At 43.0% G+C, this 12,655-nt stretch overlaps 1 protein-coding gene across 2 annotated transcripts in view; it reads left to right on the forward strand.

The window, feature by feature from the left end:
- Positions 1–12,655, forward strand: part of LOC307225673 (TGF-beta receptor type-2-like) — a 45,669-nt gene that overhangs the window by 15,972 nt on the left and 17,042 nt on the right. The gene's annotated exons all lie outside the window — the stretch shown is intronic.

The raw sequence follows: 12,655 nt of genomic DNA on the forward strand, positions 1-12,655 counted from the left end.
CAGTCCCCTGCATGCCAAATAAGTGTGTTTTTTCTCGGAAAGAAACCCACCAAATAAGCCAAACGGAGGAAGGAGGTATCATTAAGCATCACTTTCTTATGACCGATGAGAAGGTAGCAAAATAGTGAATAACCTTCATCAGGCTGACTGTTAAGTAAAGCATAGGGGAGTGAGAACAAAAGCTGGCTTCATATTGAAGCCATAATGTCTGCATTAGTGAAAAGTTAATTTTTCTTCAATAGTCTTAGAAGAAGCAAGGCTACTGGAGTTATGAAGTGTGACTGTACTCCAGAATTTATCACGGGCTTTGAGAATGGTAGGCATGCTGAATTGAGTGTGGTGTCGTGGTTAGTGTTGGACTAGGACCTGGGAGGTAAAAGTTCAAGTCCCCACTTGGCCATGAAGCTCACTGGGTGACCCTGGGCCACTCGCTGCCCTTCACAGGGTGGTTGTGGGAGAGGACCATGGACATGACCTTGAGCTCCTTGGAGAAAAGGGTGGCATATAAACATAAGAAGAGCCCTGCTGGATCCGGCCAAATGCCCATCTAGTCCAGCGTCCTGTTCTCATGGTGGTCAACCAGATGCCCCCATGGGAAACCTGCAAGCAGAAGCTGAGGGCCACAGGGCTCTCCCCCAACCCCTTGTGATTCCCAGCAACTGGTACACAGAGGCAGAATGCCTCTTGACGGTGGAGGTAGAACATAGCTAGTAGCCCTTGCTACATTATCCTCCATGAATTTATCAAATCCACATGTAAAGCCGTCTTGAGTTGGTGGCCATCATTACTCCCTCTTGTGGGAATGAATGGTATAGTTTAACTATGTGCTATATGAATAAGTACTTTATTCTCTATCTTTCCTTTTCTTGCCTACCACCATGTGTCTTGGTTTCTAGTCACTAGGTAAAGGGGGTAAAGGGGACCCCTGACCATTAGGTCCATTCGTGGTTGTCTTTGGGGTTGTGGCACTCATCTCGCTTAATTGGCCGAGGGAGCCGGTGTACAGCTTCCAGGTCATGTGGCCACATGACTAAGCCGCTTCTGGCGAACCAGAGCAGAGCACGGAAACACCGTTTCCTTCCCGCCAGAGCGGTACCTTTTTATCTACTTGCACTTCTGATGTGCTTTTGAACTGCTAGGTTGGCAGGAGCAGGGACCGAGCAACAGGAGCTCACCACGTCGCGGGGATTCAAACCGCCGACCTTCTGATCAGCAAGTCCTAGGCTCTGTGGTTTAACCCACAGCGCCACCCGCGTCCCAGTCACTAGGCGTTCTAGTCACTAGGCAACTGTAAATTGTTTTTGTCAGAGCAGTGGCTCATCAAGCTCAGTATTGTCTACACAGACTGGCCATGGCACTCCAGAGTTCTTTCTCAACCCTCCTTTTATTGCATAAGGTATCCAAAGGATTAAGGAAGTTCAGGGATGGGATGATGGCAATAGGATGGCGAATGAAATACGACTGAGGGAGACTATAATTCAGTGGCAGGACACATGTGTTGCATGCAGAAGATACCAACTTCCATTTCTGGAATGTCCGGTTAAAAAGGATCATGATTTCTGCTTGAAACCCAGGACTCAGCTATGCAGCTGCAAATGAAACGTTTTAAGTGTGTTGCAAAGTTCAATATACAAAGGAGACACTAGGTGGCGAAAGTGAGCTATGGTAAATTCAATATATTTTTCAAAACTTTTTTCTTAACACACACATTTTCACAGTGTTTTATTTAATATGTGTGGTGATTCCACCCCAGTCACAGTAGGCAGTGCCAGGAGCTAGATGTTCAAATAACTTGACAGGTGTAATGAAGCTTTCTATGTTCTGCAGATCTACTTTGAATTGAAAAGTTTGCAGTCCAAAAATTGACTCATTAGTTATAACCAACATACCAGGTTGGAAAAAGCTGCTTTAAGTCTATTTATTCCCTCTTAGCCACCTCTCACTAATTCTTTCTTGCCTCATTTCTCTGTCTCCTCTGTCCATTGAGTCTACCTACCTTACCCTACCCTCAGGGTTTGTGCGAGTTTTAATCCTAGCCCACCTTTTAATACCCTTGCAAATCTGGACTAAAAGCATTATAGCAGCTTTCCTCCAACAGCTGGAATGTTTATAAGCATTCCATGCCATCACACAGTTCAATAAATCAGAGGATTTGCTCCCACAAGCATAATACTGTATCAATTCAGTATAAACTGAAATCCTTACCAAGTCTAAGGGACTGGCACATGAGTTAGAATTTTATTTATTCCAGCAGGCTTTTGGGAATTTGTGATCCACCTTGAGTTCCAGTTCTGGGGGAAAGGGAGGATACAGATAAATAAACTTAATCATAAAATAAAGAAGTCTTATTGCGCTGTTCGCATTATAGTTACTGTTGTAACACATAGAGGGCTATTAGCTGAGTTTTGCAAACCCAGCGGCTGTAACTTGCAAGGAGTAGCAAATAGAGGACCAAGAAATATGAGTCTCGCTAATTGATTATAAAGCAACATTTTTAAAAAATACTTTTCAGTTTTCTAAGACTTTAAAAATAGACTTTTTTTCTAAGACTTTTAAAAATAGTATCAGTTGGCAAGTTTATCAGCTGCAAGGAGATGGTTACTGGAACTGTCTGATTAAGAAAGGGGTGGCATTAAATTTTAAACCTTTCTTCTTGCTTCTCATGATTTATAGCCTCTTGCAAGATTCATCATTGCAATAAAATAACAAAAAAGGCTGGAAAATGCTTAGCTTAGTGGACCACAGAAGTTTGTCACTGAGTTATAGCAGTTTCTTTGCTCTGACATCTCTTTGTTGGCTCATCAAAGTCTTTCTGCCAGATGGTAAACAGAATGCCTGCCAGAAATTTTCAAACACTCCCCAGGAAGTTCATCTAAATCACCAGTAAACCATTTGCACTTAAAACAGAGCACAAACCCCCGTTGCTCAAATGTGACACAGATAACATTTCTGCCATGTTTACTGTTCCAAGGACAACACCAGATTTCTTTACACTGCCCTTCCCAGTTCCTTCCCATCCACTTAGATGGGTCTACAATTCCTACAGGGGAAGCAAAATATAGGAAACATGATTCTCAAGGACAGAGTTGTCACATGAAATTTGAGCTGCTTCCTGTGCAATCCTATGCGTGCCTACTCAGAATAAGCCCCACTGAGTTCAATGGGACTTACTCCTGGGCAAGCACACTTAAGATGGCAGATTTAAGATTCTGAATTTTGGATCCAATGTCAGATTCTTTGCTTTTGCTGCATTTTTGTAGACTTGTTGGATACAAGTCACCATCAGCCCATACCCTCTTCCACAGAAGGAGCGTATTTGAGCAATAGTTATCCTTAGTTATGGGGCTTAATTCAAAAGGGAAAGTTGCCTGCATCCTTCTGGACATGCTTGACGTGGATTGGTTATAATGTTACAGCAGGGATGGGGAACTGGTGGGCCATCAATTGTTGTACAACTACAACTCCCATTAGCAATAAACCTTTTGCAGGCAAGATGATTGAAGATCCTTGGAAATGTATGGGATCTCTCTGAGAATCAGGTGTAGGGATAGCGGATTTGCTGCCTGCTGTTGGGGTGCTTCTTTACTTCCAGTGTCCTCTACCTGTGTGTCTGTAAGTAAAACAAATATTACAAACGTGGGAAACTGCAGTCAAACAGAACTCTTAAACTCAGGGCTAGTTAATGCACGAAGGGGTTAAGACCACATAAATTGTTTTCTTAGACTCAGTTAGGTCATGCCCCCTCACCTCCAGTGAAGAAGGGAGTGAAGATTCTTCATTCTCTTCCACTGTGTGAAGCTGACCAGGCAACATGCCTGAGCTTGACTGCTTCAAGCACAGACCGTGTTCTCAGAAATATTTTTCTGTATTTTGTAAACCCAAGTTTTCTACTTGTGTTCTTGCTGCTGCATGGAATTAGGCATTAATCTGAGCTTTGGAGTTTGTAAGTAAAACCTTTAAACTTAGTAACTGTGTCGTCTGTTCATTGCAAGAGGAGTAGAGGGGAAATGCTGTAAGTGGCTACAACTGGATATTTAAAAGGTCTATTAACCTATTATTCCCATGCTTCACTGTGCTGCATAATCCTGTGATTTTAATACTCTGCTGGGGTCTCTCAAGTGTTTTTGGATCCAGCAATGCTTCCAATTCTTTTATTAATTACCCCACACAGGTGATCTATATCTAATTTCCACCCAATAACAAAGACACCATAAGATTTAAGGGTTCTCTTAGCCAAAGGAAACCAAACGCTGTGTAGCCATATCCCTGGAAACTCACTGTTTAAGGAAGTGGAGAGGGCTTAACACAAAATATGATACTTGGGTATCAATGGGCTATTTGTCACTGAGATAATAAATCTGTTTGTTCTGAACCACTTCAGAATGCAGGTGGGAGCTTACGTGTTAAAAAGAAATTCCCTTCATACAGAAAATTAGATGCCAGGAGAAACCATTCTAACCTATCCTTCCAGACCTCCTTATTTTTAAATTCACATGTCATCCTAAGAGTCGTTACCTGAAATGCAGCTCATACATTGACAAAAAGAAAAACCCAAATGTAAGGGTATCAGGGGGTTGCTCGAGAGCAATCAGGCAAATGACTTCCTGGTTGGCTGTAAAGCCTTGTTATTGGTGCCAAAAAAAACCTTCATGCAGAGTGCCACTCTCCCGTGGCTGGCTTATTCACTGGCAGAATCTGTGAGTGGGCGGTCCTTAAACCTTCCCCAGCAAAGTAGTTTCTTGATGCCCAATCTGCGCTTCCCCTCTCGGCGCGGAAGCCTACTGCGCAGGGAGGGTGTGGGTGACGGAGGACCTCTCTCCTCCCCGCTTTGCCCAGGCAAGGTGTCCTGGCACCGCCTCGCCTCCTCCAAGCCCTGAAGCTCCTCTCCACTGGAGGCGTGGTTACTCTCCTCCACTGAGGAGGTGCTGCTTCCCACGATCTTTGGGGGCTCTCTGTAATCCATCCGGCTTTTCCCCTCTCGCCCCTGAGCCGATGGCAGTTCCCTGACACCAAAGATTCCACCATATTAACCCAAACTGCAGTTTGAAATAGTGAGGCCCAGATTCAGGCATTACCACCTCAGCGAGAATCAAGCCCAAGTACAAATGGGTAGACAAGTTAGATCTTGTACTCTTAATACCTGGATGAATGTGAGAACTGTTTGTCTGGCACCGAGGCCAATCTGCCTGGTATAGACATGTAGCAAATTCTGTTGATGACAGAGAATGGACTGTACCACTCCAGGTTGTCAGTGAGGGAAAGCCATTTCCAGTGTTCCTACATTCATTCATTTATGAAAACACTGTCAATAAAAGAAAAATATCAAACATATCAGAGAGAAAGATTATTATATTGCCACTCTTGAAGTATTTTCTAGGCTTCGGCCAAAGCCCCCAAAGTCAGTGGGAATTTTTGTTGTTGGTGTCAATGGATTTTAGAAGATGCCATGACTCGCTCTTGGATTCACCAATTTAGTATGCAATTTCTAATCTTCCCCCTTTTATTGAAGGATTTTCTTTGTTCACTGATCTGAATAATTTTCTACAAAGTGCTTCAGTAAAATCTTGATCGTAAATCAGCTTATGAGAGCAAACTCTTTTATTAAACTTGAAAGAGAGCCCTAAAGAGGAGAAAATTGGCTTTATAGCTGTAAATGTTTATTGCTTAATCTTCTAATCCCAGAGCAAATGGAGAATATGCGTTCAACATATTTTGTAGTTTAGAATGCCATGCAGCTCCTCCATTACTTTATTTCCAAGGGCCTGAGGTCTGATTAGTTGGGAAAAGGAAAAGATTTATTGTGAAAGTAACAAGTAAAAAGGCGCAGAGAAGAAATACTTTCCCATCACACACATGCATGCAGGTGTATGTACCAGGGTAGCAGGATTGACCAAAAATCTTCATTGCACGTACACACAAGCAAAAATATATTGGCCACCATATTTTCTCCATACCAGCTTGATGACAGAAGTGTGTAGAATTTTATAATGTATACCAACCAGAGAATAAGAGAGCCTGTGTGATAGCTGCTATCAGAAAGCAGTACCAAGGGGACATCTGCCAAAACCAAAAACTGTACAGTATTGCCTTCTCCCCGCAAAGTCACATCTTTAGAGGCAGGGGCTCCTATTGTTCTCTGTTCCATTCCCACTAAACTGACATTCACCTTTGCCTTCTCCCCATTGCTTGCACCAGATATAGAATTGAAGTTTATTGGATTAGACACTAGTGCTGTCTGTTGCCAATGAATACAATGCAATATGCATTTTGCAGGGATAACTGGACTGTCTTCAAAGATAGAAGTTGATTTATTATAAGTTTGCTGTGTTTCACCTCACCCCCCAATCATATTTATACTAACATGACTATGTAGATACAATGACTTAAACGTTATGCAGAACAAATCTAATGGATTGTTTTAAATAATTTAATACAGATTAATGACCAGCAGAGGCTTTAACCACTATTTTATAGACACAGAGGTAGCAAAAATGGGGCAAAGGAATGGATTATTCCCCCGGGCATTTTCAGCGTATATTTGTCTTTGAACTATATATTTTCTAAGTGCTGCTTCTGTTGCCATTTCCCCCTCCTGACATGAATTCTCATTAAGACCCTTGGGTTGTGCAAGTTTCCTGTTCAGCGTCTGTGGTTATTTGTGCTGACCAAGTTGTGTCTGAAAAGAACGCCACCCCTTCTCCACAGGCCATAAATAAGTCTTATAATGACTTTCAATTAAGGCTGTTATTAATTTGAACTGTTTCATTTCAGTATCTTTACCGGTAATTTCAAAATGTGTGCCAGTGGAGATTAGAGTACGGTGCAGGGATCGCCAGCAGGCCTGAAGAGATAAATAATTAAACTTTCCTATGAACCCAGAATATCCACTGAGAAAAGAGGCTGAAACACACCATGATAAATTCCTGGGCAGGGACTTATGCAAGAACATGGGGAGTAGGCTCCTCATGATGTTATTATATCCTGTTATCTTCCCCATATAATGGATGAGGCCTGCCCCAGGTAACATATCTAGGATGTCATGAAAGGGCAGCCTACTATTAGTTACTTAACTTATTATTGTGTTTTTACTGGCAGAAAGTGGGAGAGGCACTTGTGGGATTTATTTATGTCTCAGGTGATAAAATAACTTGACTTGGTGCCATTTGCTGCTTCATTTCAGGCATCGAAATGTATTGGGTCAGCCTTGGATAGCACTGTAGGCATGTTTATTTTTTGAAAGAATGAGAGCTATGGAAAAGGAAAACAGACTAGTGAATGTGTCTTCATTAAGTATAATTTGTGTTTAGTTATCTTCAGCATTTCGGGCATATCACGGGGATTTGAATAATTGGATGTAAACAGGAGTGGTGTTTCCTTAACATTTCATGATGAATACAAAAAGAAACCGAATGAAGAGCCAAGTTCTTTTCACCCTATAGCTAATCTTGGAAACACTATGTAAGTCTATTCTTTGACAAATTTAAAATGCAATTCTTCTTAATCATGATCATTTGGAGAAAGTTCCACTTGAAACCATTCAGATTGGCGTGGTTATGTTTCCCTATGTAAAATAAATAACTCCCTTAAAATATAAAGCTAGCAGAACAGGTCTATAACACTTCCCTGGTTTGCTAGTTTCCTGCTTGCATGGAATTATTTTCTTGGGGGAACATTATTTTTATATATATATATATATATATATATATATATATATATATTCTCTCATCCAAAATGGCCCAGCACTCTCAACCAGCTCATGGGTCTACTATCTCATTCTCTTGCATGTGTAGTAGTTCCAGTCAGGTAAATCCTTTGAAAACAAGCCAAGATTTCCTCCCTTAATATAAGCTATGTGAAAGGTATTTGGAAATGCAATTACATCCTCAGTGTGAAAAATTGTTCCTCCCATGTGACTTAAACAGTCTCACCCTGATAAATTTTGAAACCCTTGCTAATGGCCCTTTTGAGGTTAGGCTGAGGAGAACCCATCCTCTTGAGCCACAGGCTCTCATAGACCTATCAACCCCTTCATCAGTAGGGTGTAAACTGTGTGCTTCCAAGTAGGAAGCATTGAGGAACTAAAAGTAACTGATACAGCAAACAGGATCACTAAGAAGAAGCGTGCTGGCTGAAAATTATTGGATACACATGGAAGAATCAACAACACTGGTGCCTTAGCAATCCCAGAAGCATGTTTCTTTTAGGGAAAGATGCCTTGCCTATGTGTCATTAGACACAGCTGTCAGATAAATTGAAGACAGGCAAGTACACAAATAGGGGCAACATATGCATTAAGAGGCACTCTATGGAAAAACTGAGGTTCATCGCATAAATGAATGGACCACTCTTGCTTTTATCTCCTACTGTCAATTATATTTTCTTTCTCGGTGCCAGGCGACACTGTCACATTCCTCCAGATCAGCCTTTCTCAATCTGTGGGTCCCTAGATGTTGTTGAACTACAACTCCCATCACCCCTAGCTAGCAAGGCCAGAGCTCAGGGATGATGAGAGTTGTAGTCCAACATCATCTGGGAACCCACAGGTTGAGAACCACTGCTCCAGATGATCATGTAGATGCAGTTCTTAATTTTGGGCTCTGGAATCCATGGCCTTGCAGGGGCTCCCTCCATATTCACTCAATTCAAAATATGGCAAGCCAGTCCTGCTGCATTTGGCCAGCTTTCCTGCTCATTCTGCTGAGCGGGGCTCTGGACCTCTGCCCCAAAGCCCCGCCCTGGCAGCACCACTGTGTGCAGATGTGCAGTGTTGGGTTGTGAAGAAAGACTAGTGCTAAACAATACTGTACATACGTGCAACGAGCCAGCAGATATTTCATATGGCCACATTTGTACCTTTTGCACAACTTACTAACAGAAATAGGTTTGCCATCACCCTCATGCGTAGAGCCCTACTAGCCTTTCACCATGTGGTTGCGTTGCTGCCTATATAGTTATGCGGAGGAATTTGCAGTGTGAACTGGCCCTGATGAGATTCTACTATCAATCATGGGACCCACAGTAAACAAGCCCATTAATCGGAGCTATCGCCAAATCACACTAGGAACACACCCAAGTATTGCACGTGTAATCTTAAAAAAAAAAGAGACGTTCAAAAGAATGTTGGTTCTGATTCTCGACTGCCTCGAAAGAAAAATCATCACCAGCTGTGCAACAAGATGCATCAAGACTAGTCTAAATGGAGGGGGGTGGGATCTTAAGTGCAAAGGCAAATTAGGGTTGGAGGTGGGGAGTACTAACCAGTCTCCCCCAACCTAGTGTCCTCAAGATGTTTTGGACTACAGCTCCAATCATCCCTGGCCATTGGATCATGCTGCTGGGAGTTGTAATCCCATACAATTTGGGGGACCTATGTTGGGGAAGGCTGGTAGGCTGGTCCATTAGGGCAAGTGAGGGACTGCCCCACCAAGCTCAGTTAACCAGTTTTCCCTCCTTATTTACACCCAGCCTTGGGGGGCAGGGGGAGGTGTCAGCTCCCTCTTCCTCCTCAATCTCAGGGTTTGCCCTTGCTGCAGAGAATTCAGCAGGGACAAGGATGGAGACAAAACTAAAATTAGTTGGCTCTGTCTGTCATTGGCTCTGGCTCCACCTACTATTGGGCTCCCCAACTTCTGCCCCACCAGTCTCAATGGGTACCAGCCACCTATATAGAGGTGGCAGATAAAACACTGCCACCAAGTTACGAAAACTTTCAGTGAGAGGTTATTGCTAGCTTGGTTCATCATGTGATTCCCCCCATCTGTTTTGGAAGGCAAGCTTTTGCATAGGAGCCCAGCTTCTTAATTAGTGAAAACCAGGGCAAGAAACTTGCTAAAACTACTATTAGAACTTTGTGTCCCTGAACCATTAGCTTGTAGTTTAACTGCCACATCACTCATCTTACCCCTAATGAAACCCAGATGAATGCTTTCAATGTTAATACTCAGATAATTTAATAAAGCTGCACAGGCAGTAAAGTAACAATAAGCTTCTACAAAAAGCTTTCCAGATGTTGCAGAGGCAAATGCAAAGCATCAAAATAAAAACTTTTTAAAAAAAAATTTGGGAAAGCAAAACTTGGAACGAACTATAAACTAATTAAATATGAGGATGAGGTCTCCAAGAATAAATTGAAGACATAAGGGTTTGGTGGTAGCCAATAATGATTGTACTAGTCAACGTTGTTGCAAAGTCTGTCTGTCTGTCTCTTTTCTCTCTCTCTCTCTCTCTCTCTCTCTCTCTCTCTCTCTCACTCACACACATCAGAATTCACCAATCATAGGATTACTGTCTCTTTTGTAATGCAAAATTTCATTTTATGCATCAGGAAATGGGATGGGAGATTTATTGCTGGTTGCCAGAAACTAGAGAACAATAAAGGGTCAAATCTGAATATTGGTATAAAATATTCTTTGGAAGAACATCATGATAATCAGAACCAGATATCTAGGTCTGCTTTTCAGCTTCTGAAACAGCATCCACTGACTCTTGTCTATAACAAATTTGCTGAGTACTGAATCTAACGAAATTGCTCTGCCTCATTCCAAAGAATTGGGGAGCTGTGCAAGCTTCTAGTAGCAAGGGTTAGGAACCCTGATGGTCACAGGATTTCACCTGTGGATGAGATTAAGTGTAATAGTGTTTTCCTTGACCCTCAATGAAACTGACTTGGGAGGCAGGCCCTTGTTCTGTACTGTCTTGATTTTTGAATCCAGCATGTTGCCTTAATTTGCTATTCTGCTACTTTTGGTCTTCTCCATCTGTCAGAACTGTGCCAGATAGGTCAACACAAATGTTTGTGGGAGAGAAGGCCTTTTCTGTGTGATCAGCAAAAATGTGTCTCAATCACATTTTGGCCCTTGCTTGATCCCTCCCTCCTAGTCTTGTTCATGTGAAAAGGTAATGTCAGAGTGGTTCTGAGAGCATGACACATGGGTTGTCCGCGGACCACAGCACCATATGTACAAGATCATTATGCTCAGCCCATTTCGAGTGTACAGAACTTACTGGGTTCTGCTTCCTTTGGAAGGAGGTCAGTGGCAGGCTTATGGCATTTTGTAATATGTGAGTTCATTTACAGATATGAAGGTTGATTATAGGTAAAGACACAGCTTAAATACTTCAAAAGACAGCCAAAGTCTACATCAGATCACCAGATCATCAAATCACCAGGGGCTTAATTTCCTCTAATACTCTGAATTCAAACTGCATTTCCTATCTTTTCTCTTCACACACAAGACATCTAGATTACATCATCAAGGGGGAGGAGGTCTGCTTTTGCCCGATTCATAAGACACAAGGAGGATTGTCTGATAATTAGTTTCTATGGAAACACATCACCTGAATACCCAGGACTATTAACAGCCTCCTCTGTCAAGACTCTGGCACATATTGCCTTAAAACAACTCATGTTGATAGTCCTGTTCACCAAAAAGAAAAGAAAAGAAAAACCTTACAGCAAAACCCATTGCAGTATATTGCCCTTTGAGTGCTCAGTGGATACAATATCCCCATAACAGAAGTGCAACCTTGAGAGAATATGAAGTTTGCTATAAGCATGTTCCTATGCATTAACATCGGGACACGGGTGGCGCTGTGGGTTAAACCACAGAGCCTAGAACTTGCCGATCAGAAGGTCGGCGGTTCAAATCCCTGCAACGGGTGAGCTCCCGTTGCTCGGTCCCTGCTCCTGCCAACCTAGCAGTTCGAAAGCACCTCAAAGTGCAAGTAGATAAATAGGTACCACTCTGGCAGGAAGGTAAATGGTGTTTCCGTGCGCTGCTCTGGTTTGCCAGAAGCGGCTTACTCATGCTGGCCACATGACCTGGAAGCTGTACACCAGCTCCCTCAGCCAATAAAGCGAGATGAGTGCCGCTACTCCAGAGTCGGTCACGACTGGACCTACTGGTCAGGGGTCCCTTTATGCGCTGTGGGTTAAAGCCTCAGCGCCTAGGGCTTGCCGATCGAAAGGTCGGCGGTTCGAATCCCTGCGGCGGGGTGCGCTCCCGCTGCTCGGTCCCAGCGCCTGCCAACCTAGCAGTTCGAAAGCACCTCCGGGTGCAAGTAGATAAATAGGGACCGCTTACCAGCGGGAAGGTAAACGGCGTTTCCGTGTGCGGCTCTGGCTCGCCAGAGCAGCGATGTCACGCTGGCCACATGACCCGGAAGTGTCTCCGGACAGCGCTGGCCCCTGGCCTCTTAAGTGAGATGGGCGCACAACCCCAGAGTCTGTCAAGACTGGCCCGTACGGGCAGGGGTACCTTTACCTTTACCTTATGCAGAAACACCCAGAAAGCTTGTGACTGTGCATGTTAGTGCATGGATGTGTGAATGCAAGACACAGAATTAATGAGTGCACTTTTAATGAGGGAAACAGAGTATGGTCAGCGTTTGCTACAGAAAGAGAATCCCCTTATCCCATACAGCAAACACACACAAAGGGCTCAGCTATACAGCTGCAAATAAAACGTTTTAAGTGTCTTGTCAAGTGCATTATACAAATGTGACACTAGATGGCGATGGTGAGCTATGGCAAATTCAATATATTTTTCAGAACATTTTTGAAAAAAGCATTTCCACAACATTTTTTTATGTGTATCTAGATTCCACCAAACACACACATTCACATGGTGCTTGCAATATGTGAAACCTGTGCATT

The sequence above is a fragment of the Podarcis cretensis genome (assembly GCF_951804945.1).
Source record: "Podarcis cretensis genome assembly, chromosome: 1".
Classification (NCBI taxonomy): domain Eukaryota; kingdom Metazoa; phylum Chordata; class Lepidosauria; order Squamata; family Lacertidae; genus Podarcis; species Podarcis cretensis.